Source organism: Panulirus ornatus, chromosome 31 (genome assembly GCF_036320965.1).
Source record: "Panulirus ornatus isolate Po-2019 chromosome 31, ASM3632096v1, whole genome shotgun sequence".
Lineage (NCBI taxonomy): Eukaryota > Metazoa > Arthropoda > Malacostraca > Decapoda > Palinuridae > Panulirus > Panulirus ornatus.
Genome location: NC_092254.1, coordinates 10,906,112 through 10,933,536, shown reverse-complemented (window position 1 = coordinate 10,933,536; position 27,425 = coordinate 10,906,112). Strand labels below are relative to the sequence as shown.

Genomic DNA, 27,425 nt, shown 5'->3' with positions numbered 1-27,425 from the left:
ATATATATATATATATATATATATATATATATATATATATATATATATATATGGTAGGTTAAAAGAATGAAGCTACATTCTGACGGTAGTTCTATTCATGAATATATTGAGGCGTGGCTGCAGTAGGTGACGGCAAATAGATCATGCACTCTGGAGATATGAAGTAAATCTGTCTGACACTTGTGGTGCTCTTAGGGAGATGGAAACCATGAATATATATGACATCTTCCCCCTCTCCCTCCTTTTCCAAGCTCCCTCGATACATCTTCCTCTCTACCGTTCTTTTCTCTCTCTCTCTCTCTGTCTGTCTCTCTCTCTCTCTCTTACTACGTTCATTTTGGGATATATATATATATATATATATATATATATATATATATATATATATATATATATATATATATATATATATATATATGTATATTTTGGAAAGGACCACACTTTTGCGCGTGATCAAGATATTCCCATGAGTCCACGGGGAAAATGAAACACGATAAGTTCCCAAGTGCACTTTCGTGTAATAATCACACACACACACACACACACACACACAAACACACACACACACACACACACACACACACATATATATCTTTGGAAGGATCGTCTGATGGAGTTGCAACTTATCACATATATACTTATGGTATATGATTATTCCCGTGGGATTTCCCACTATTCAACCACCCTCTGTATACTGCGGTCTGGAAGACGTGGGCGTATCAAGCTCTGTAGTCTGAAACTTACGGACAAATAGTACAAATGTAGACACGAGTGGTCGTATTGTATTCATAATGTTCCAGAGTGGTGTATGATACAGAGGGGAAAGATCAAGAGGTATAGCAACACGAGTGTATAAACTACTACCAACACGGACGTGCGTATGTATGTAGCGTATAACCTACTACCAACACGGACGTGCCTATGTATGTTGCGTATAACCTAATACCAACACGGACGTGCGTATGTATGTTGCGTATAACCTACTACCAACACGGACGTGCGTATGTATGTTGCGTATAACCTACTACCAACACGGACGTGCGTATGTATGTTGCGTATAACCTACTACCAACACGGACGTGCGTATGTATACATATATGTAGATGCGTACTTGGTTTAAATAACCTTAAAACGCGCGTGCGCACCGACTGCCTGCCGGAAATCATACAGAGGCCAGAGTATATTTTTTCGCCCGTCGGTTGAATTTGCATCTTACGCGTCAAGCGTATGAATATATAATGAATTCTCTCCGACACTCACATCCATTTTTTTTCCCACTTTTTCATCAGCGGAAGCAAATAATCTAAAAATTAGATTATCATTTTTTTTTTTCATCTTTTTTAGTGACTTTTTTCATATGATCTTATATCAAAAACTCTCACGAATAATGTTTGTTGTCCTAAATCATCATTTTTCTTTTCTTCTCTTTTCAGGGGCGCACCTAGCTGGTTGCTCCACATTTTGCTATCATATTCAGCACAACCAAACGTGAGTACTTACGGGAAAGCCATGGTATATGTACCCAGTCAAGAGACATTGGGAGCAGAACGATTGTAAAACTCTCTCTCTGTGACAGACTAATCACACACTGATAATCTCTTTCCCCACACAAGACACGAGTACTAATTACAGGGGTTAATCACCCTAACACACACACACACACACACACACACACACACACACACACACACACAAGCACATTTATACCTCAAATGTAATCACAGTTTGACCGTTGCTAATTGTCAGTAGCTCAGCGAGTCAAAAAAAGATAAATCTACTCATTTACGGTTTAATGTAACAGGGAGTTACTCGTTCTGAGACAGGAAACTGTAAAATTCACAGAGAATGAATTAGGATATCCAAGTGTGTTTATGGGAACAGACTGGAGAATAGAAACATGTAATGTGAGTCTGATTTGTCTACTAAATCATGTTCATGAACGGGATGATCAGTCCTGAGCTAATAAAACTGGTTGTTTATGATTATGAGAGAGTAACAGCATGCAACCAGGAGGAGGGAATTGAAAGAGACCTTCTACTAAGACAAGTAGAGAGAGAGAGAGAGAGAGAGAGAGAGAGAGAGAGAGAGAGAGAGAGAGAGAGAGAGAGAGAGAGAGAGAGAGAGCATTTATTTATCTTATCTGCAGAGAACCCCAAGAGATGCTTGTGGTTCAGTGGAGGGAAAACATTTAGAAATGAAAAGTGTTACGCGGCAAAACGAAAAGTTATAAACTGTAGCCTGATTTACAGTAGGAAACACACACACACACACACACACACACACACACACACACACACACACATACACACACACACATACAAACATGCTGGTCACATGCGTGTTCGTGGGACAAATTTTCATAGCTCAAATGTCGAGAGGAGACTAATTTGTCTTATGCAGGAAAGAGGAAAAAAACGAAAAATTTCCAGGATAAAAAACAAAGACAAAAACGGAAGGATGGCAATATATCCTACTGCAAATGGAGTGGCCTCTCTCTCTGCCTGACACAAAACATCACCCCCTCTCCTCTTGTGCTTTCAGATCCTCGCTAAAAAATAAAAGAAAAAGAAAAATAATCTGAATTAGTTTTGCTCTCTCTCTCTCTCTCTCTCTCTCTCTCTCTCTCTCTCTCTCTCTCTCTCTCTCTCTCTCTCTCTCTCTCTCTCTCAGTAAAAACAACACCTATTTCTCTTCCAACGTTTTAGTGTAATCACTACCCGGCGAAAAGAGAGAGACAGATAAACATACATTCTTCAACACATTTCTCCTTTTTTTTCTTCTTCTTTTCAATTGATTATATAGGATTACATCCCCTTATATAAACACCTTCAAACACCTCCTAGCCACTAGCCAATCCTTTCTATTAACAAATCAAGCAGCTGGAGTATTCGGGTCGTGGAGATTTTGACCCGTTATAGACATATATTTTCGTGAGTTCTCATTGTACGTCAAAACTGAACTGCTAAAGGCGTTGTTTTTGGACAGACGAGAGCGAATATGAGTGTCAGTGTGAGCAACGTCGTGTGATCTTGAGGTGACGTTTGAAGGTATATATAAGTCCGTCCAATTTTTGTGTTCGCTTGACCACTTGACTGTAAACTGTGTCTTACAGTTTCATAACCACTGTATCCAACTTTTGTTCGCTTGACCACTTGACTGTACACAGTGCCTTACGGTTTCATAACCACTGTATCCAATTTTTGTGTTCGCTTGACCACTTGACTGTACACAGTGCCTTACGGTTTCATAACCACTGTGTCCACTGTCGCCCTTACGTCCTAAAGCTATTGTTATACTCTGAAAATATAGAAAAAACAACAAATTCACCCTGTTACAGTCATGGGCATAAAGTGATTTCCAGAGCGAGAAGTCGACCGTAAAAATCATTAAGGACGTCCATTAAATTTGAAAAATTCGATTTATTTAGCATCGTCCAGTATCATATTTGTTAGTTTCAGCATTTCTTTTTTTTTCATTGACCCAAAACTCATGGAAAGATCCTAAAATTTTATCAAACAAACGCAACACAAAAAGACATATTAGGAATATTATGTAAACCGACACACATGAGGAGATTGATGCGGGTTCAGTATAGAATGACTCCACATCAGCGTGCAACGTATTCCCTTTGCACACGTGGAGAAAATCATATATATATATATATATATATATATATATATATATATATATATATATATATATATATATATATATATATATATGTGTGTGTGTGTGTGTGTATATATATATATATATATATATATATATATATATATATATATATATATATATATATATATATATATATATATATATATACACACACACACCCGGGCCACGCATATAGGAAGGGTATGTCAAAGATATGTCGAATGGTGGACGTAATTTGAAGCCGACATCCTTCACTAACTACTATGACAAAATGAGAGGTGTAAAGTAGAGATAATCAAAAAACAATATAATTACTCTCTTTCCTCCTCCCTTTCGAAAGATAGGGATCAATGCTGTCATATGATTACGACGGAGGAAAATACGTGATCAAAGTTGTGATATCATTTTTTTTCCCCCCCATCCCCTACGTTGGACGCCCTTATACTGGACGCCCTTACGTTGAACGCCCTTACGCTGGACGTCCTTACGTTGAACGCCCTTATGCCGGACGCCCTTTCGCTTATTCAATTAGTGGACATCAGACAGGCAAATGTTTGAATTTACATCATCCGTTTTTTGCTTTCATCCGATCATCACTTCAAAAGTAACACAGACAAGACTATGTTATCAAACGTACAAAATATATACATTTTCGAACGAGGAGTGTATAACGATGCTGGTATTCCATTCAACCCGTCCCTCCCTCTGTTTGGTGGGCTGAAATTCAGAGAGATTTGCAGCAAACTGTAATGGAAAATTACTACAGGTCACAAAATCGTGATTGGCTTTCGCGAGCAAGATAGAAGAAGAGTCTTAGGCTCATTTTTGCAGATTGAAATCGAACGTGCACTTAGGAACCTTAGGTCATTATCATAATCTAATTAAGAAAGCAAAATTAAAGCGTGAAATTCAACTTTCTATGTTGGTACGTAACAAAAGTTTTGAAAAAACAGATAATGGAAAAAAGACATTCGGTAACCACTGCAATAGCAGCGTGAAAATATGAAACAGGGAGCTAGAAAACAAAAACAAAAATCATATCTATATATACTATTAACGTGGGAAAACAGAGAAGGGGGCCAAGTGAGGACTTTCTCTCTAAGGCTCAGTCCTCTGTTCTGGACGCTACCTCGCTAACGCAGGAAATAGCTGATATGTATGGAGAAAATAAATACATATCTCTAAGAGCCTCTTCAATTTCTTGCAGCAAATTACAATTTGGAGGTCCTTTCATATGAAGACGACTTTGTAATTAAACCTTGTAATTAAACCTAAACCTCAGATACCTTGAATGACCAATCACATAAGACACATATAGAACCTAAACTTCAGATACCTTGAATGACCAATCACTTCCACTCGACAAAACCCAGATAAAACTATCATGGGTATCACAAACGACACACACACACACACACACACACACACACACACACACACACACACACACACACACACACACACACTTGACATTCATTCTCCACACTAAAGATTGCAAAGCAAAAGCAGCTTGAAAGATAAATGTTCTTAAAGCACTATCTTGAACCAGATTTGGACAAGAAAAAGAATCCCATGACATTGTCTACAAACAAGTGATGCGCTCCATCCTAAATCAAGCCTAACCTCCATGATCGTCCACTCTCTCAAAAGCAAAGATAACAAAGTTGGATGCCACACAACACTAAACACTTAGAACAATTTGAGGCTACCTGACAACCACGAACACATAGTGCCTACGCAGTGAAACAGCGATCACCCAAGTATAATTCCATGTCAACATGCTTGGCACGCAATTCTTTGCAATGACGCTAGAGTCTTCAGTTCTAAATCACTCTCTAACTAACCACCAATCCCCAGGTAGAAATGAAATCCCTATCCTGCTTCACAATAGCATCCTATACTCACAGAGCCTCCTATCCCTAACAAACATAATACTGACAAAATTGGTACACACCGAAATGCCAGGAACGAGAAGTACTTCCTAAGTACCATCCCACCAGAGATAAACCTATCTGAAACCACACTCCCCAGACATACACGAGTTATACTTTTCTTATCTATGATCTGGACATCACTCACCCCTGCATCACAAAGGCCTTCCAACATCGTTAAAGACCCTTTACAGTACAACTACGTACACAATGATAGGCATTTGCTAATGGATACCCAGACTAACACTTAAAGGATAAGTACCAATACATTAAAGAGACACTGACGAAACTTAACACCGCACCATCAACGAATGTAGAAAGAGGACGATGAGAATCCTCAGCAGCCCTTTAGTACGATCAAGGAGTATCTGAGAGGAGTCACCCTCCTGACTGAAAACACTGCCACAATCCTCTTACGTGTACTCGAGACAAAGCAACACAGAGGCAGTTTGTGAATCAAGCACGACAGTCAAGGAAATCACGAGAAAAGCCGGATATAATGATGAGGGAAAAACAGTGCCGGTGTGTACCTACGCTACTATTACCTGGTGGTAAATTCCAGTAAAATGCACGTAGGAAAGACGTCTCGGAGCTTGTGTACCAGAGTATGTGAACGCAGATATAAGTAGCGAGCAAATAATAGGAGCGACACGTTTGTACCCCACGGTGACCAGCAGGATCAGGTCTTGGATTGGATTCAACGTTAGGCTGATCGTCAAAGAACCAGAGAGAGTTAGGGGAAAATCTTCAGGTAGTAGTGATCATCCGAAGTGTAGATACGACAGAGCAAAGCAATGTGATGGTCAGTGTAGCACCTCTTGTCACAAATCTGTTGTTAGTTGTCAAGAAACGTCCAAACTTGTCCTTATCATGCACCTGCTACTCTCCCCCCAACGTCTTCCAACTCCCTTCTCCTCCCACCACAAGTCTGACCTGCTCCTACCCTGCGCCAATCATACACACATCCAATAATCCTCAAAGGGAGGATGAACACCTGGGTTGAGTGTAAGCCTACCACTACGTCCTGGATTCGAACCGATGCGAATGCTACTCCAGGCTGGCCCTGTATTGGCTCACGGTCGGTAAAATGCTGGGAAAAATACATTTGGACAACATCTATAGATTCGGGTGAAGTGTTAGTGTGTAATGTTCTTATGAAAGTCTGTTGAGAAGAGTGACCAAATGTGATCCTGCGTGATGGCCGATGGAGGGTGTGTGTGTTTGGGGCAGATGAGAGAAGCGAAATTTCTGTTGACACATGAGACCATACTTCACCACTGAGAGCATTTGTCTCCTACCATGAAATTGTGGATGGAAACATGCTCTTGCTCACGAGGCAAAATGTCTTGTTCAAAATGTCTGGAAAAAGGAAAACAAAATATGAAAAATTGTCCTGATAATGGAATAAGGAAACAACCCCACCAAAAAAAAGAGAGAAAATAATTAAAAACTTGAGACGCTGGAAATGCAAAAAAGATAGAAAAGAGGAAAATAACAGTCAAACATCTATGGTTGCTAAGTCCAATGTTCAAATTTGTCCATTATACAAATAAGTAACACTAGTGTAAATGAAGAGTCAAAGTTTGAGGTACTACATTTATGATAAAAAACTATAGTGACTCAGTACTCCTCATGGGCCACATGCATAGTGGGAGTGTATGTGGTCTTAGAATTATCTTTGACACCTGAAGAAGATGTTAAAGATAATTCAGTTGATGGATGTAACTTGCATTGACGGTCTTAATGACCCCTGGCAGTTGTTAGGCCAAAAGCCCAAACAACCAACCAACCAACCAACCTACCAACCAACCTACCTACCACCCTACCAACCAACCAACCAACCAACCTACCTACCTACCACCCTACCAACCAACCAACCAACCAACCAACCTACCAACCAACCGTTCATATTCCTTAAATTCCACTAAGAAAAAAAGAAACTAATCTCTTTTTAAGTACAATAGATCAGGTTCTCAAGTCAGAGGGAACTGCTTTAAATCTATCCTGAACAATCATCCTCACATCCTCTCCTATCCTTCTACCTACCTCTCCTCTCCCCTTCCGTTTCTTGATCTCTCTAATTCCCGTCCCCCTTGGACAAATCTCTCTTTCATCTCCTCTTTACTAACGCTATTTCTTTCCCTCTTATCATATCTCTGTCTTTCCTTGTCTTCTCTTGCGTTTATAGTATCATCTAACCCTTTCATCTCTTCTGGAATCTCTCATTCTCTCTCCTCTCTGATATATTTTCTCTCTCACTTATCCTCCCCGACCACACTCCTCTCACTGTCACTCTCTCATACTGTGTGCATATCCTCACCCGGGTTGGAATCCCCCTTCTCCACTATCTCCATTCCTCTCTACCTGCTCTCGAGTTCACTCCCTCCTCACTCATGTACCTCGCTTATCTTACCATTTTTTTTTTTTAAATTCTGTCAGTATTCTCTTGCCTTTACTCAGCTATTTAGCTCACGTTTTCTCCTTCCTCAAACACTGTTCCTTCCCACCCCGTTCCACCCCTGCTCTCTCTCTCTCTCTCTCTCTCTCTCTCTCTCTCTCTCTCTCTCTCTCTCTCTCTCTCTCTCTCTCTCTCTCTCTCTCTGAGTTGCAATGCTAAGACGAGTGTGGTGTTTTCTTCCCAGACTTGCCCATCGTAGTGAATCTTGTACCTCACCAGCTTCGTTGTAGAGACGCAAGAGTTCCACCTCGACCCCTTGTCGACGTCTCAGACATCAGAGTTCAACTGATTGACGGAACTGAGGCATAAGATAATATTTCTAAGTTGCATTTGTGTGTATAACGTTTAACTATCTCACGAACTCCTAGGGGAATCTTAAACGTATTCCCATGAAATCCTAATGGAATATCAAGTTAAGAAATCTTTATAAAATGATGATCCTAATGATATATAACTTAATACACAAACTGTAATTAAAACAAGTCACAATATACAGACGAAGCACTATTAGTTCCCCTATCCATTTTTTTTTTTTTTTTCTGCGCTACAACGAATTTTCTTTATATATCGTAAATCAAAAACCAAAGCACAATGACGAGCTAGATATATTTCATACAAATACAAAAAAAAAATAAATAAATCCGTGGAAACCATGAAATACAAGTCATGGCAAATATATGAAGATAATTCACAAACATGGACACCCATTCGTTTTGTTTCCAATAGCTTCCCATATATACAGATCACAATATATCTTTTTTTTCCTCCCCTCAGTTTCGAAGTCCAGTTCCCGAAAAAGAATTCAGACTGCAAAATGAAACTAGTTTCTGCTCTAGCAACACGCAATTCAGTTAAAGCTACAGACAGTTGAGCAAAAACTGTGTAAGACACATACAACTCTCTCTCTCTCTCTCACACACACACACACACACACACACACACACACACACACATCCCCAAATCGTCGATCACCCCAGAGGGAGAGAGGGATCAGGCCAAGAGCAGTTAACCCACTCCTAACCCAAGGTCTTCATCCTTCCCCTTGGGGCTGGTCGGTAAATGGGTATGTAGCATAGGCTGAGAGGTAATGAACAGATAAATGAATACATAGAAATAAATGAATGACGGTATATTGGATTTAGACAGATGATAGGCAGAAAATACATAGTTGAGATCTGTGTATGTATATATACATACATAGGAGTAAAGATACGGTACATACTCACATATACAAAGATAAGAAACGGAGTAACACATGTGTGAAAGTCTCTTCTCGTACTACACAAAAAAATAATCATCCAACAAAAACACATTATATGCATGTAAAAGTGCACTAAAACCCTCATATATGGTGAAATGAAGAATAACAGATAACAGAAATAATACATATAACAAAATACGTTTTTCATGATCATGCACAACACCATGCTTGCAACAAGCACATACAAAGAAGAAAAAACATACGAAGAATGAGAAAAAGTAGATTTTACGATTAAAGTAATTCTACATATCTAAGACCCGATAGAATAAAAATGATGTTCATCTGACACAAATAACAGCTCTGTAGTTTGCTTCACTGAGGGTACTGAATCTCCCATGAACCGTCTTCATATGGGTTATTGGATCACGCATGAACCAGGCGACTGGCTAGTGAGCATCTATGAACCAGAATCATGAGTATTGCATCTCCCATGAACCATATTATGGCCTTGGGGGTCCTCCCATGAACCAGACTCATGGGCGCTTAACGCTCTTACAAGAACCAAATGTATCTACCTAAAAAAAAAAAATCTGGATCACTACATAACCTCATTCTAAGTAAAAATCATATTTTTCTTTCGTCTCTCTCTCTCTCTCTCTCTCTCTCTCTCTCTCTCTCTCTCTCTCTCTCTCTCTCTCTCTCTCTCTCTCTCTCGTCTCTTCATGATCACACTACCTAGTTCCATCTTTCCTTTTTAAACCTACCTTTCCAATTCATCTTGCCCAAGCAATCATCATGAACCTCTGTGTGGACGAGTATAGTTAAACTATATGAAAAAGAGGAAACCATACAAGGGTTAATTATCTGATTTATTTCTATCTGAAAAAAAAATCGAATTAGCAAAACTGCTTGTGAGACCTTATACTACAGCAAGGTAAAGTTATTCATAGTAAAGTACATATCTACTTTAAAGACTATGTCTGAAATTATTACAATTGGTGATTCTAAAGAAACTTCGAAAAAGAAGTTTGCCTGGTACGTTTCCATGGTATCTTTAAGCCCAATGATGTTACCAACGCTTTGTCGCTGGCATAAACGCGCATCTTCTGATCCTGTGTACGTATGGGTTCGTCTGTCATGGGCACTGAAGTCTACAAATTGTATACAACGTCGTAACTTCAAGATCATTCAAAGAAAAGAGAGAAATACAGTACTCCTAGACCCGTCAGATGTAGCAGTATAAACTTTGATAGAAATGAGGTTAGGTTAACGAAGCTCATACAGAGTTGAATGTAATGTACGCTAAAGCTTTCTACTAAATATCTCAAACCCCTTAAACTTAATCTCATATATATATTTTATTTCGTTTGGAACGGCATTACGATCTCAAAGAACAAGTATTTCTTTATTCATCTTTCCTTATCCCACTTCGATAAATGGGAGTTACCTCTTCAGCCAAGACTTTCTCATCTTTCTTCCGGGAAGAATGAAGTAACCTCGATATCTCTTATAGTCCTCTCACTCAGAAGCAATGCTTCCTTTGTCTCATCCTTGCTCGTGGAACAACAGCAGGAGCTCGATGCCCCTCTACCTCTTCGTCGTCAGCTGCTGCACAGTTGTCCTCCTCCCGCCCGCCCCAAGAAGCTCCCTAAGTAAACCCAGTCTTCCTTCACATGCACATTCTCACCAGTTTCCTGGACACGCTCTCTGGAACACTGCAGGCTCTCCATGCCCGTCGTGCTTAATGACTCACGGGAGCAGCTCCGGACCCCAGTGTTTCCTGTCATCAGAGAGGGGCTTCTCGTCTCCTTCCTAGGAAAATTGCTTTATGACCCGCACGAGTATATAACCACACGCTACATCCCCCATTACTTAGCCTATTTTCCAGCCATTCCCTGTGGAACACCGCCACCTCATCCCGCCTCTGGATCATAATTAGCTGGAACCCCCTTTAGCACAATGGGACGATCATTAAGCAAGACGTAACGACCCTTGCGGATGACGGTACGACCCTCGAGTATGATGGCGTGATCTTTGATCTGGCCCTTAAGAGTGAAGTGTAAGGGTACCTCATTATACTCTGTGGTCGTATCGTCGTGTTCAAGGGTCGAACCGTAGTGCTCAATGGTCGTACTGTCGTGCTCAAGAGTAGAACCGTCGTGCTCAAGGGTCGTACTGTCGTGCTCAAGAGTAGAACCGTCGTGCTCAAGGGCCGAACCGTCGTGTTCAAGGGTCCTACCGCCGTGCTCAAGGGTCGTACTGTCGTGCTCAAGAGTAGAAACGTTGTGCTCAAGGGTCGTACTGTCGTGCTCAAGGGTCGAACCGTCGTGTTCAAGGGTCGTACCGCCGTGCTCAAGGGTCGTATTGTCGTGCTCAAGAGTAGAAACGTCGAGCTCAAGGGTCGTATACTGTCGTGCTCAAGGGTCGAACCGTCGTATTCAAGGGTCGTATACTGTCGTGCTCAAGAGTCGTATCGTCGTATTCATGGGGATAAGCATGAAGAATATCATGTCCTTCATCACCTCTACTCCCGTTCTTTGAACTAATTCTACCATCCAATCCCTTATGACTAATTAAACCACCTTTTTCTTTAACGTCCCGTTTTTCATTTCCATCGCACTTTCTGCGTTAAAGTAAGTGATGAAGAGAAAATGGATTACGGACAATAAAGCTTTCAGAATTCCAGAAAGCATTTAAAATAGAAAGATTTTGCAATTAACTCTGAAATACGAGTGTGCAAACCCAGGATATTGCAATCCTTTTTTTTTTCTGCACAGTGATACTGACTAACGCAACTGCATGATGCACATACTTTACCTCTGAGACTAAGGCAACAGTATTAGATTAACTTTTTGATCTGGATTCACGAGGAAATATCAATTTCATTTCATAAATTCATTAACGTCACTGGGTGAAGGAAAAAAAAAGGACATTAAAGACAAAAGAGAGAGGAAAGAAATGCTGCTGTTTGAAAAGATGAAATATGTGCAGCATTCATTAAGACTTGAGCCACTTCCTCGTTATGGGGGAGAATAAGGAATTTAAACGTCGTTTTAAGAAGGTCTTATATAATGCCTACCCAATATTAATCTGTCTCGTTCATATGATGGCAGCGTGATGATCCACCAATTGATTCCTCCTGCCATAAACAACTCACTGCCATATACAACTCACTGCCATAAACAACTTAGTGTCATATACAACTCACTGTCATATACAACTCACTGTCATATACAACTCACTGTCATAAACAACTCACTGCTATATACAACTCACAGCCATAAACAACTCACTGTCATACACAACTCACAGCCATACACAATTCACTGCCATACGCAACTCACTGCCACACGCAACTCACTGCCATACACAACTCATTGTCATAAACAACTCACTGTCATATACAACTCACTGTCATATACAACTCACTGCCATACACAACTCACTGCCATACACAACTCTGTCTCGTCCACATATCAACTGTATGTTGATCCACCATTTGGTTCCTGCCACACATACATATTTCCCTGCCTGAAACATCTTGGCTTCCACCTGTATTAACCTTACTATTATCTTCTGCTATAATCCTTGGTCTAAAGTTATACAGAAGTATAGATGCTTATTCCACTATTATAATCTTGTAACTACTCTTCTCCCTTCAGTATAATCATTATTACTTTTATTGTGTATGATTTTTACTCTTCCCCTCCTTCGTCGACGGCTCAATGTTCCCTAACTCTCTCTCTCTCTTCTCTCTCTCTCTCTCTCTCTCTCTCTCTCTCTCTCTCTCTCTCTCTCTCTCTCTCTCTCTCTCTCTCTCTCTCTGACCTCCATCAGCCACATTCAACCAAAGTCTCTGTCGTTGGCTCGTGTAAACACGTATTCCGTCATGAAAAAAAAAAGCTACTCTTCCATATTTCTTTTTTTTCTATTCAGCTTCTTTTTTTTTTGTCTTCTCTCCTCCTCCCTTGCTCACGCACGTCTTCCCACACCTCAATTTCAAAGTTTGAATGAGTCATATTTCCACGGTCGGCTCGCACTGTTCAATTCCTCGATCATTTCACTCTCGATATGTTGTTGTTCATCCTCTTCCTCCTCTCCTCCTCCTCCTCTCCTCTTCCTCCTCCTCCTCCTCCTCCTCCTCCACTCGGCCATATACAGTGTTGGCTGAGACATAGTGCGCTATTCTGCATTCTTTTGTTTGCGTTTCATAACCCGACGTCTTGTGTTGTCTTGCGTATGAAAAAGCTCGCTATCAAGTGTTTCTTTTTTTTTTTCCCCTGCGTCACAGCCTGTCACTAACTGTTGTTTGTATGAGTTCATTAGCTTAAGACTGTGTCTATCTGTCTCTCACATCCCAGTAATGTTCTGTCTGTCTCTCACACTCCAGTAATGTTCTGTCTGTCTCTCACACCCCAGTAACGTGTTTCGTTTTGTCACAATTCAATGCTGTGTTATTTTCGTCTGGCACGATCGAACTCTGGGGTGTTTGTGTCTAAGAGATATACATATAGTTTGTCTTGTGTTGCATAGATCAAAACATTCAGGTGACCTGTCTCCCTTACTCTGTACAAGCCCATTTTTGTCGTATAGATCCGTCGACAATTTTTTTCTTGCATACCACAGACTAACACTAAATCATATTTGTGTATGCCACAATCAAATGTCTGTGTATTGAACCAAAGCATCTTGGCAGAAGACCATCGCATCAGCTTTCACACGAACCATATATATATATAACAGCTTTTGTGTACCATCTTGCCTCGACCTTACGTACGTCTACAGTCGATTTACCTTCTCCAATCAATTCCTTTACCTAAATCCACACTTCTAGTCGACCTCCTTAACGCATTCACCCTACATAGGTCTGAAAACCTGACGTTCCAGGTTTCTCCTCTTTAAATCTTGTGTGGATCTACTAGCAACCCCAACATCTGGAACATCCAATAGATAAGAAAACAAAAATTAATCCTTCATGCACACACCTGGCTTTGGATGTAGCTGGAAATAGACTTATCGGCTATCAATACAAAGGCATATATATATATATATATATATATATATATATATATATATATATATATATATATATATATATATATATATAGTCCACAAGCACCACTCGTACATCACCGGCGACTTATCCCGCGCTGGTGATTTATGTGTTTACTGGAATTCCAAATCCTGGAAAATACTGCCTCTCGTCGGAAGTAGCCACGCGAGATGAGACCAAGATTGGCTGGCGATCCTTCTGGAAGCTGTGAGGTCCCTGGGAGAGTGATGGGAACCCGTGTACCATGGGGGCTGTGAGGAGGAGGAGGAGGAGGAGGAGGAGGAAAGAGCCAGGGAAGAAGAACTGGGGGGACTCTCTCGGAGACCTCGGGAGTGGCTATAAAGGGGAGGACCCCAGGGGATATGGGAAATAAATGAGGCTCTGGGGACTGTGGGACCCGAGGTGGTCCCCCCCATCTCTGGAACCTGGAGACTGGGGAAGCGTGGGCCAAATGAGGCTATAAATGCGAGGGCAACTGCTGGAGGACAAGGCAATATTAAGAGAGATCAGGTGGGGCTGGAGGGGGGCTGCGGCAAATTGGAGATGTGGCCTTCGTGTCGTGGAGGAAGTGAGAGAAAGTCAGGTAACCACCTGGCTTTCTCTAGCAGATCAAGGGGGAGGTGGATAGGGAGGATAGAATATTATATATAAAAACGTTAAACTGTCTCTACAGAATCCTATAGTCTACTCCCCTTTAAGATGCTCATTAGCTTACTCATATCAACATTTTCTTCTAAAAAAAAAAGAAGAAATTCTACAGCAATTTTAATCATGGCGAAACCATCATCAAACTCACATTTCCTTCTAAGACTTCCTCTACATGCTTTGCTTCGTGGCACAACTGCAACTACAGGTGTCACACACTGGAGTAGGCGTCCTCTCCGTGAAGGTGCGGGTGTGACAGAGGGGTATTAACGACAGCTGTGGTAAGTTAGGAATACGTGGGACGTGGGGCCGCAAGACCACAGAGAGAGAGAGGAGGGGTGGTGTTGTTGCTGTGGGAATTAAGACCATGTAGAGGGTGGGATCTGGCGACCTTATTCAGGGAGAGGGATAATAATGTATATCGATGCCGATGTGGAAAAGAGGGACTGGGGAGCTGGGGTTCTAATACGTGTCCCACTAAGCCTATTGGGAATATAGGGTGCAGCAGGTCAAGACAATGTACCTCTTATGTCCACACCATGACGTAAAAAAGCAAGTTAAATTGCTATGATCTGACCACAACAGTATATCTTAAGTTCCTGTTGGCCGCTTTTTGAATAGCATGAACACTATCTCAACCCTTCTGATACATGACATATACAGCTCGATATATCATAAACCATAAAAAGCAGAAGTAAGTTATATGTTGGCAGTTTCGGTCGACGGAATCAAAGTCTGTCGAAAAACTGGATATTCTGGCCCGGTCCCAAGATCCTAAGTTGGTGCAGGTTTCATAGGGACGAGGAGGAGGTCACGTTGGGGGGGGTCATTCACCAGGAAGGGTACAAAGAAATGAATGTAGTAAGGAGAAGTGATTCAGGATGATGAATGAAGGTGTTGCCAATTTCTGTGAAGGAATATAAGAAAAGTATTTTTGAATTCTTGAATACTTAAGATTCCTATGGCTCCGCGCGTATCATGTTTGTTGAGCACTACAAAGCACGTATCAAAGTTTATATCTCGGGGAATTCATCAATCATATACTAATAATGTAATAGATTCACAACCTAAAATGTAAAAACTCTGTCTGATCTGAAATCATACAACCATTGCTATCATCTTCACTTAATCACAATGTTAAATAGACGAGAAATCGTATATACTAATTCCCATACCATAGAGGTTAAACTACAAGTATAATCAGCACATACACGAGCAGACATGCACAAAAAAAAGGCAGATCCTCTCATACCCTATGATTCAGAGGGATAATCACCGGCCAGAGACAAAAGCACAAAGTCATATTGAATGGTTTCAAATGTGGCAACAAACACATGATTCTTCTTTCCCCAGGTTTCATATCGCTGGGTACGAGCCACAGTTTTCTTTTAGTTCGTACGTACAATAAACACATTCGTACTCTAACACACGTTGGTGTGTTCCTAAGGAGTACATACGACGAGAGTGCATTTAGAGTTCTGTTTTATCAGTTTATTATTCATTTTACCTATATCTAATGCGATCCCTCTATAAATCATATTGAGGACTAATACACATATATTCTACTCTACAGCCATCAAGGTTTGCCTCCTCTTGATCATAACCTACACACCATTAACTCATGAAGGTCACCAAACAAACACAGACACTGAATAATAACAACAGTCAACTCTCACCAGCACCACTCACACACCCTTTAACCTCAGCTGTTAGGGGTCAGACCACCCCACCTCCCACCCACCCCTGACAATCAACACAATATTGGCTATTACCTCTCGCATTATGATCAATAATTGCTCTCTTTTTGAACTATGGCCGCCAAAGGCTGAAGAAAGCGCTGTCACCACCACCACTCCACTCTCAGTCTCTCTCAGTCTCTCTCTCTCTCTCTCTCTCTCTCTCTCTCTCTCTCTCTCTCTCTCTCTCTTTACTCTCGTCCATCGTTCACGTTTCAACTGGCAGTTCTATGTTAATGAAGCCTATCGCTGAACGTAGTAGTCTTTTTCCGCCTCCTCGACACTGTGGTACTTAGAAAGACAGATGCTCCTCTCCTCGGTGCTTACATATGTACCAGCTGGTGTTCCAGCATGACGCCATGGGAGACAGATGGTGCCTCCAGGTGTGTCCCGTTCAAAATGTTTAGCTCGACGACGCCCTGGGAGACGAATATTGCTTATCCCCAAGCTCGACTTGTACTCCAGCTGGACGCCTCGAGAGATGGGATGGTGTGTGTGTTCGACCCTGATGTCTACCACGAAGCGTGACTCTGCTGTTTACATGAGGGTCTTGGACGGTGATCTGGGAGATAGATGCTGCTCTCCTGATACTTAAAACATTGTCTTCCGGCCTGACGTTACGAGGAATGGATGCAGCTGGCTTCCTAAAAGCCTAAAGAGGGCCTGTCTCTTTACCACAATGACGACCTGGGTTATCGATGCAGTCTTCATGTAAATAAGAAGGTAGTGCCTTTGGGAAAGTAAGGAGCTTGACTAAAGTGATGTCAAGATCCTTAAACAAGGCAGGATCATCCAGGTATCATGAAGATGTATGTGTTTTCTTTACTTCCCCACGTGATTAAGCTACAGGTGGGTATTTACCACAGTTTGTAGTATCATTTGCATCTACGGGGTAGCTCTTCTTTCTCCTCTCTCTCTCTTCCCCAAAGTGTAATGAAAAAAGCCTTTGGGCTTGCTATTTCTTTCGCCCTCTTTTATCGCGTCTCCTTAACCATCTCTTCTCATCTGCCGCATGCGATGTTGCTTCTCCCATCTCTGTCTTACAGGTATCATGTCAGCCACCACTGCTGTGAGCTGTCTGCTCGTGTTGCTTCACGTAGCTTCTATATAAAGACCAGTCAGACTAGGATTCATCGTTGTGAATCCACTATTTTTCGTATGGTGAATCTTTGGAATTCTTTTCCATCTGTTGTCTTACACTCATAATAACCTTCCACAACTTGATATTCGAGTATTCAAACATCTTCAAAGCTTGAATTTACCCTTTCTCCTGCATTTTTCTTTTGTCTATATCTACCATCAGAGATGGCGATGACTACGGCATGAAAAGATCTAACACCATCTGATATAAGTCAGTCCCTCCCCTTCCCTCTCTCTCTGCAGTTAATCATGCGAGGCGATGGACCTTACACTTGCAGGCTTTTGAAGAGCAACACTCGAGTCTGTAACATTACGTCCAATGTCCACTATCGTGTGGACAAAAGGGTACAAGACTATGCACCAGTGAGCAAATTAAGATGGACTTACAGATAACATATACAAACGTCTCACTACTCATTTTGGTATATCACAAACCGATGCAATATTCTAGTCTTATCTCAAGGAGTCTTTTCATAACATCTAAAAACACTGAGCGTGAATGTACGTTGACAACACAATTGTTTAGCGAAGTAACTAACTCGATGACGGCAGCATGTGATAACTAAAGAAAAAAAAAAAAGCCTCCCCTCCCTCCATAAGTTCTAGTATTTCCTTAGTTTGAAGGCAATGAGTGAGGGCGGGAAGAGGGGTGCATAAAGTCTGGGTCACTTTCTGAACAAAGCTGTTACGTTCCAACTGCAACAGCGGCCAAAGAGGGAAGGGATAGGGGAGGGAAGGGATGCGTGTGTGTGTATGCTATACGAGACCCTCCAGAGAACCAGACTGACGCTCTAGGAAGTGAGAGAGTGAAGGGAAAATGTGAAGGAGTGCAGGTCACCTTCTCGATCAACTCTCCCGGATTGCGCCAGGTCTGTGAGTGAAGGCTGCGGGTCACTTTAAGGACAAGCTCCTCCCCACCGCTGTCTCTGTGAGGGAGTTATAGTGGCAGGAAGGTAGGCGATGTCTGGGTAACTTTATGAAATAACTTCTCATCCCGACTGCGTCAGTTGCTCGATGGCGATGGGAAGGACGTAAAGTCTGATTCACGTTAGGTATCAACGTTTTTAGCCTCTCATGCACCAGCCAGTGGGTGACGTAGGGCACGAAGGTGGTCGATGGGAAAGTTACTTTTAATGACTAATATCTCGAGATGCCTCCACTGCACCAGAGAGTAAGTGAAGGCAGAGAGAAAGTGTGTCAAACTCATATTTACTAGACGACTTCTCTCTTCAGTCTACAGTCACTATCGTGGGACATTTGAAAGAACGTACTTGCGCATCGTCTGTTCGATGTGTCGAGAGCTAATTGAAAGCAATAACTTAATATCGTCCTTCTGTATTGTGTCGCAAAAATCTATTATGTCTATATGAAGTTAAGGAGTCTGTGAGGGACATAATCTACGTTGTACAATCTGTCTATTATTCAAACAAAACATCTTTAACTGGACAGTAGATGCAATTACTGCAGAGAGACTGGACAATGCTAATGAAAATATGAATGAGGAGATAACCTAATGCACAACACATGAGAAGCCTGTTTCTACTCACATGCCAGTGAACAGTGATGTAACTAAGTCTAGCTTACTGAGGAGACGAAAATTGTAAACAACATGATACAGAATCACACTAAACACAACAGGTATGTATATATTTAAAATCATAATGCTCCTTCTTAGGGAACACAAGCGATGGAGGGTGAGGGACAAGATGTAAAAAGTGGAAGAGGATATATCTTGAAATTACATAAACCAAGAAGCTTCGAGGAACACGTGAAGGAGATATAATACTGCAAGAAATACTATGAGACAATACTGTAGCAGTGACTTCAGCAGTGTAATTTAGACCTTGTAATGATGACGGTATCTGACGTAGAAATGATATTATGAAAACATTCTATTACCCTTGAAAGAAAAGAGGTAAAATCTGCATGAAGAATGGAACATTTGTCGACGAAGGAGAGGTGCACAATATGATGGTTAAATAAGGATATTCAACAGAATCACTAAAGACAGTATATACTGCAAAGTAAAGGTCAAGACGAGTTTAGCACCATGAACCAACCTATTGCCATGGTTCTGTTACATCAAAGACAATTGAAAAAGGAAACCATTTCATGTCTCTTTTAGCACCATGAACCAACCTATTTCCATGGTTCTGTTACATTAAAGACAATTGATAAAGGAAACCATTTCATGTCTCTTCATTCTTTCAAGAGATGTCCGCTAAGATCGGTGTCAAAGAAGAATTACTAAAGACAGACGGAAACAGATCAAATATAAAGAAAACTCCACCTTCGTCTCGTCTTATGGTCTTATGACACACACATATATCCCTCGGTGTCAAGAGCAAGTTGGTAAAGACAGACGGAAACAGATCTAATAATAAAACTCCACCTATGTCTCCTGCAATGGTCTTATAACACACACATATATTCCTCGGTGTCAAAGAAAAGTTAGTAAAGACAGACGGAGACAGATCCAATAAGAAAACTCCACCTATGTTTCCTGTTATGGTCTTATAACACACATATGTTCCACTCCTCTGGTTGTTTACCCTGCCCTTGGACGGGTTTCTCTCAATCCCGCTTTGAACGTAAGCACGCTAACTCACCTCTACCGAAGAGAATCACATAATAATCACTATGTGGTGACCACACGTCACCATCACTCATGCAAATGGTGTCGTCTGTCTCGGAAATATCCTTACAACAGTCGAGTGACAAATAGTGAAGTTCGGTTTTCCCATTGCGGCAGACCTCCTATTTTTTTTTTATATATATATATACCTCAGAGGGAGTTAGTCAACTTACTGCCGCCGTGGCGCAAGCAATACTGGGGGCTATGAACGAGTTCGAGACGTCGAAATCCATTTGGAGGACCATAACTGTTTTCATGCTCCCGGCAATATCCCGCGCTACTAAAAACTTGTCTGTGTAATGGCAGTCTAATGGTGGCAGTAATCCTATCACGTGACGTCGGTGGAGGGCTGAGTGGGTATATATATATATATATATATATATATATATATATATATATATATATATATATATATATATACGGATGCTCTCTGAGGTGAGGGGCGAGGGCGACGAAGAGAAGGAAGGAAGGAAAGAGAGAGAGAGAGAGAGAGAGAGAGAGAGAGAGAGAGAGAGAGAGAGAGAGAGAGGGAGAGAGGGAGAGAGAGAGAGAGAGACAGAGACAGACAAGGATGTGCTTCCATTCGAAGCATCGTCTCCGGCAAATAAACCTAACCAGTTTCCACCATTACAATTTCCCATGTGGGTTCCCCTCGCTTCACCTGCAAAGCCGCCACTACATTTTCTTTTTTTTTTTTAAGACCTTTGGAGTCTGGTCACATAGCATACTAATCCTTTCATGTTCCCTTACTGAGTTACATACACTAAATTGCTTTGAAAGCTTCCGTGCGAGCCTCTCATATTTCCAGCGGGGTCCCAGAGCCTCCTGGAAACCTTAGATGTTCGCTTCCAGTTTGAATCTATTCCGCTGGAGCCTGGAACTAATCAGATCATACACAGAGGGGGAAAAAAATGATTTCAAATTCCCTTCATTCTGGACATATAATGCATCACCACTGTCCTCCCTTTTACAGCATCTTTCATTTCCGTACCTCCGAATCATGGAGCACATAACGTAATTTTGTTCTAAACACGTAACGTAATTCTGTTCTAAACACATAACGTAATTTTGTTCTAAACACATAACGTAATTCTGTTCTAAACACGTAACGTAATTCAGTTCTAAACACATAACGTAATTTTGTTCTAAACACATAACGTAATTCTGTTCTAAACACGTAACGTAATTCTGTCCTAAACACGTAACGTAATTCTGTTCTAAACACAAAACGTAATTCTGTTCTAACGAAGTATATCGTTTTGAGGGTGTGAATTTTGCAATGGATAAAACGTAACCCTCCCCCAAAAAAAAAAAAAAGAATATCAAATGAAAGATAACGTTACAATGTAATTAGATATTAATTACGGTTTCATTCCACGGAATTAAGATACGATACGATCCCTGGCATCACTGTGTGTTTATAGACGGGGTAAGTAATAGTGACACTTTCGACTACACTACGGAACAGGGAGATGATGATGTTTTGATACACTGTGAAAAGAAGTTCAACGAGAGTTTTATAGAAACTGATCTTTTTCGCCGATCTAGAACTCCCAGAGGATAAATAAGAATTGAAACTTTTCCAAAAGCTAAAAGAAAGAATAGTCTAACAAAGCTAAAAGAAAAGCTAGTCTAACCTGGCTTGGTAGGACCACCTGAATTATCTAAACAATCTGGAGCAAAGCTAAAAAAAAAAAAAAAGAATTAAAAACTAACAGTGGGAAAAAAATTAAAAACTAACTGTGGGAAAAAAATTAAAAACTAACTGTGGGAAAAAAATTAAAAACTAACTGTGGAAAAAAATTAAAAACTAACTGTGGGAAAAAAATTAAAAACTAACTGTGGGAAAAAAACTAAAAACTGTGGGAAAAAAATGAAAAACTAACTGTGGGGGAAAAAAAAAAACCTGAGTTGTTCATATTTATCATCATTTTCATCCAGGGAGGGAAGAATCCTCCTCTGGTGTCACTATGCATTAGTCTTTCCTTAAAGCTGGGGTATGCGAGAGGAACGTTGTGTTCGCTCGGTATTGGCCAAGCAAATAGTCGCTATTGCCTTATATCATCATCAAGGTACACAAGACATCTTGTATGTGAACACAATCGTTCATCTAGACACGTTAATCCTACATACCCTCTGCTGGGGTCAAAGTTCGTGGCACATTTAACCTGCAGTGAACCACTTCTTCAAACGGTGATGTTCACCTAAAACTTAATCTTTCAGAAACTTCAAGTTCCAAAGATATTTGATGTACATACGCAGACGCATAGATAAAGAAATATATGTTCGTTCACTCAGTACACGTCTATATGATCACTCAATACACGTCTATGGACACATACATTCATACACATGCACACACGAGTGGAAGTACTCATTTACGGGAACTTATGACTAGTATGTGCCATTTGACAAGACTAGTGTTTATGCTACCATCATCTGGTGTTTCCAGCTCGCCTCTCGTGCAAGTATTGACCAGACGCAATGCTGCTTAACGTATCTGATCGTGTGCACGTGTCATATGCTGCATCATATTCCGCGGTAGGTGACTCTGTAGATTTCAGAATGCCTTATTGGCTTCTAAACAATCTTATATTTTCTCTTGAGCAAGACCCATAGAACTTACGGGATATCAAGGCCTTAATGGCATTCTATTTTATATTTGTTCAAGTTGGAAGATGATATGAGAAGGAATATCTTAAGAAATTTTGACAGTTAATTCATGTTTACATTTCTCGTACCTGAAAACCTAATATTTGGTATTTGTCCTTCCATTCTACATTCTTATGAGGGAATTATGTTGTGAATTCAAATGTTGATAATATCAATAAATTTATGAGAGTCGGTCCTTAAATTACTCAACTTTCATATATATTTTATGAATACTTATATATGACACTTCATTAGCAGTCTCTAACTGCAACATTTCCCTATATACTGCAATATCAAAATGGCGCTAAACGACACGGGACTTTTAATTCTGTGAAATCGCATCGACAATAATTACTCGCATTCAAAATGTTTTTCTGTTCTATCAGAAAATTAGGACATTTTGACGAGGGGCTCCAGTTATTAGTACTCTTCATAATATTGCCCTGAAATTCGTCACACATACAGATAATGGTTACTGCACACGCCAATCTGCTATCAGTTAACGAAATTGCAGTTGCTGACCACTTTTCAATAACAAAGATTAATCTTCAGGCCTCAGTGGTCAAACGTTTTCAAATAACAGCTCCCTCACATTTGAATATTATATATATATATATATATATATATATATATATATATATATATATATATATATATATATATATATATATATATCATTTATTTATCTATTTTGCTTTGTCGCTGTCTCCCGCGTTTGCGAGGTAGCGCAAGGAAACAGACGAAAGAAATGGCCCAACCCACCCCCATACACAATGTATATACATACACGTCCACACACGCAAATATACATACCTATACATCTCATTGTACACATATATATACACACACAGACACATACATATATACCCATGCACACAATTCACACTGTCTGCCTTTATTCATTCCCATCGCCACCTCGCCACACATGGAATACCATCCACCTCCCCCCTATAATATTCAAGGCAATGTTACGTCGGCTTGAGTCACAATGGGCTTTTGACAAGAGTGAACCCTGCTTCGTTAGCGAGGAAGCGCCAGGAACAAACGAAGAACGGCATCATTTGCTTACATCCACTGCCTACCTGTCACGCGTCATGCATAGAAACCAGAGACATCTATCGACAAGCAAATCCCCACAGACCTCTCTGTTGATTCCCCTGACCACTTCACGTCGACTTCCTCTCGTCCACTGAGAACCACATCTCTAATTTGCTCTATCCCGTACAAGTTCACCTCCTTTTGCAAGCTCAGGTCTCGATATCTCTTACGTTTCTTTACACTCCTTCCACTTCTGGAACGTACATCCTCCTCATCTCTCTTCACTCGTCCTTTTCATACTTCCAAACCATTTCGGTATACCCCCTTCAGTTCTCTCAGTCATACTTCTAGTAATCTTATAATCAACTTCGACAGACTCGAAAACACAACATTTTGCAAGACAATTTATCAGATGCTAAATACATATGTATAAATATGTCCATCCAAGTTTATAAATGGATGAGTAATTTAAAACAAACACATCGAAACAAGAAGATGCGTACATACAAAACATACGTAAGCCAATAGTCGAGTAAGCTGAACTGATCAGACAAAAGGAATTAGGTGCCCAATGAACCACTATTCTTGGAATTTCAGAGGTTATACCACACTCCTGTGGTTTGTGATGAAGGGAACCAGACTTTCGCAATAGCTCGATCACCTTCCCTATCCAAACCTGCTTCCTGGGTAGCCCACTGATTTTCCCGAGGACTTGTTATTCCACATCTTCCAAAGACTCCTAGTATGCAACTCACAGCAACAAGAGCTTGGTACTCCACATCTTACCATTGGTTCTTGGTAGGTAAGTGACTAAGGACCTGAGCCTCCTTGTCTTCCTATGACCTCTCGTAGGCAAGTGACTGCCTCTTTGTCTCGGTCTTCTACACCCACCTATGTGGTTCCTTGTCACTAAGTAACGACTCAAAAAGTTTGGATCTCTCGCGTCTTCTTGTGATTCCAGGCGGTACAATGACTCTCCCATCGTTCCTGATAGCCCAGGTGTAGCATCCAGGTTTTGGTTCCTCTCTCTTCGCCATCTACTTGAGCTCCTGTCGATCTGACTCGGTGACTGAGCGTAGGCTATGGCCCTCCGAGGGTGATGCACTCAAGGTCAGCAAGTTTATTCAATGAGCACCTACCTGTAGCTCCTCGTAGGCCAATGACTATCCCGGGTGGAGCTTAGTCGGCCCGGCCGGCTCTCTCTCCCTTTACACCTCCAACCAAGCACTTTATATTCAATGCGCAAGTTCTCAGCGACACACACAGACACACAGTGTATTACATATGTTCAAAACGATTGATTACTGTCTTGGCCAAGGGAGGGTTGCACGAAGGTGGGGGTGTGGTTGAAGGCGCCCCCAGAGTGAAAGAATTGGAGGCACGTTGTTGCCGATGAGCTCCGCCGCCAGACGTGTGACCACTTTCGAGTCTGGAACCCAACTGGCCGCCGGCATGAGCAGCACCGAAGCAGCCCGCGACTCCACCGTTGCTCCTCTGCTGTTTTGAAGTAAAAATACTCTTCGCTGTTATTGTGATCGCTGCGGCCAATTCTTCTGACAGTGATGCTGTGACTAATGCTACAACTGCTAGTTTGCCACTAAGGATGCAACATGCGAGACCAGATGGCTGTAGTGACTGATGCTGTGGTTATTATTCTTCGTGGTAATGCCAACATCGAAGCTGGTGATGTTCTCGATCTCACTTGCTGATGTTCCTAACGATGATGTTGATGTTGTTCTTCATAAACCTTGAGGTGTTCGCACCTGCTTCTGACGGTACTGTCTGCAGTCGTATTAAGCGGTTCCTTTCGTTGTCTATATTGCTATAACTCTATTGATCTCGTTTCTGTACGCTTACGTATGAACTCACATCTATATAACATTATATTCAATTCATGTATTAGTCCAAAAACCCAACAAATGCCACCCATTTTCTACACTGGTTGTTAACTGCCGTTTGATGTTTCAAGCATCATGATTAATTCTGAAACATTTGAAGAAACTATCTGTATGCGAGTTTCGTTAATATCATGCTTCCTTAGCAGTGAAACATAGTCGTACACGTTCTTCAGTGACTTGGCTTATGTTCAAAATATCCTTCTATATGTCAGAGTGCCTTTATTATAATCTACTAGCCTTGGATTCTACGTAGCGTTGCTCTACTATAGCCACAACGGAACTTCTACTTTAATAAGTACCTGAGTCTTGCGTTACCAGAGTCATGCGTTATAATCCATTGTCCAAAGCTCCGAGGTGGCTGATAGGTAGAAAACGATCATAAAGTATAACCCAATACACTGCAAGTGCATTTACGCCCAGTCACCTAATGATTAAAAAAGAGAAGATGAAGCGTAAACCACATACATCATCATTACTCCTCCACACACCCACGCCTTGTGTCCAAAGCCACCCTTTCAAAAGAAAAGACGAATATAAATGTCATAAACCAACAGCACCACCAATACTACTAACACTCTTTCTAATAGTTTTTAAACTCAGAGCCAGATGTCCAAAAACGGTCATAAAACCAACGTAAACCATCAGCTCCACCACTATCAACACTTCCACACGCCCTCCCAATCGTTAACACTCAGTCAGTAAGAGGATTTGTCTCAAGGGCCAAATTGAGAGGTAAAGAAATGAATAAAGAGGAATGGAAATGAATAGAGAGGAATGGAAGAGTCATGAAGATTAAAGAAAAATTGAAAAAGGCGAACCACATGGGCTATCTACTTATCAGAGACGATTTTAACCCATAATGAGTTATTTTTTTGACTGTATATGGAAAGAGTACAGGTGAAATATGGAGTTATGAGTATGTCACCAAGACAAACAAAAATCTACCAAAATATAGATTCCACCTGTCATCAAATCAGAAGTTTCCACATCACAAACTATTTAATTAAAAGTTTTTCATTGCATCAAATTAAATTTTCTGGACTACTAAAGTCACTATGACCAAAGTTTAACTAGAAATATTACGGTGTTATGGCTGTCGCATCACAATGTCAACAAATTAGATATCAGAAACTTGCGACGTTAAGAATTTAAAGTTTTCAACTACTAACATCGAGTCAAGAAATTTAGACCGCAATTGATGTAATTGCATACAAGAATACAATTCCATACAGAAGTATTGATATATATATATATATATATATATATATATATATATATATATATATATATTTCATACTATTTGCCATTTCCCGCGTTAGCGAGGTAGCGTTAAGAACAGAGGACTGGGGCTTTTTGGAATATCCTCACCTGGCCCCCTCTGTTCCTT

The 27,425-nt window shown here is 40.8% G+C and overlaps 1 protein-coding gene across 5 annotated transcripts in view; it reads right to left on the bottom strand.

Moving 5' to 3' along the window:
• Nucleotides 1–27,425, bottom strand: part of LOC139758810 (putative neural-cadherin 2) — an 831,293-nt gene that overhangs the window by 722,750 nt on the left and 81,118 nt on the right. For 3 of the 5 annotated variants that reach the window (XM_071680627.1, XM_071680629.1, XM_071680634.1), the window contains exon 1: nucleotides 25,280–25,566. The exons of the other annotated variants lie outside the window; for them this stretch is intronic. The gene's annotated coding sequence lies outside the window, so the exon portion shown is untranslated. Of the gene's footprint in view, nucleotides 1–25,279; nucleotides 25,567–27,425 lie in introns of those variants that run through there. 5 annotated transcript variants of the gene reach the window in all.